Raw genomic sequence first — 1,105 nt, forward strand, 5'->3', positions numbered from 1 at the left:
TATTTGGAGATCTCATTTTTCTCTTAGAGGAGCATCTGTTTTCTATATTCTTATTGCCATGCTCATCATCACTGACAACAATGGCATGATCCTCATCTTTTCCATCTACAACCCTTTCATATGCTAGATAGACCCCTATTTTTTTCACAATGATTTCATGCCCCCACTCTACAAGAACCTCTACTTCATCACCATCCTCAAAATCATTGGTAAGAACAATATTGCCTAGGAATAGGTGATCTCCAAGAGGGGATGGGCCACTAGTGTTTCCTGACAAATTAGTCTGAATAGTATTCTTGGTATAGTTGATAAATGACATGCTACCTTTAGATGAAGATAATACTTGAACACGTGATGCACAGACAACACAGACAACACATACACCAAACTCTTTCAATATGGGATCAACAGTATGTACTTTAAAATGTATCGAGGGTCCTTCACACTGATACATGAACCAATCGGGGATTTGATTGCCGGGGAGGACAATGCCAAACACTCTACCAACTCCACGCATAACCCATTCCTGTTACATTAGCAGAGGATGATGTGTGTTAAACTATTAACTAAGTGATACGAGATAACATGATATCATAATAGAGGTCTTGAGTTGAAATCCTACTCCACACATTATTCTATGGGAAAAATGCATTTTACCCCCTTGAACTATCCACACATTTGCACTTTGACCTTCAATGTTTAAAAAGTGATACCTGACTCCCCCCCCTCCCCCCAAACTTCCAAATTGTTGCAATTCGACTATTTTGACTTTTTTTCCCAAAATGCCTCTATCCCAAGTTAAAAAAATAAAATTAAATAATTAAATTAAATTAAAAATTAAGGGGTGGCTTCGAACTGGGGCCCCTTAATTTTCAATTTTTGTTTTTTTTTTAAAAAAACTTGGGATGGGTGCATTTTGAAAAAAAAAAAGTCAGAATGGTCAAATTGCAACAATTTGGAAGTTTGGGGGGGTCAAGTGTTACTTTTTAAACATTGGAGGTCAAAGTGCAAATGAATGGATAGTTCAAAGGGGTAAAATGTATTTTCCCCTTATTCTATTTTAGTTAAAAATTAGGGAAAACTTCACTTTAAACCCTTGAATTAC

Source organism: Corylus avellana, chromosome ca8 (genome assembly GCF_901000735.1).
Source record: "Corylus avellana chromosome ca8, CavTom2PMs-1.0".
Lineage (NCBI taxonomy): Eukaryota > Viridiplantae > Streptophyta > Magnoliopsida > Fagales > Betulaceae > Corylus > Corylus avellana.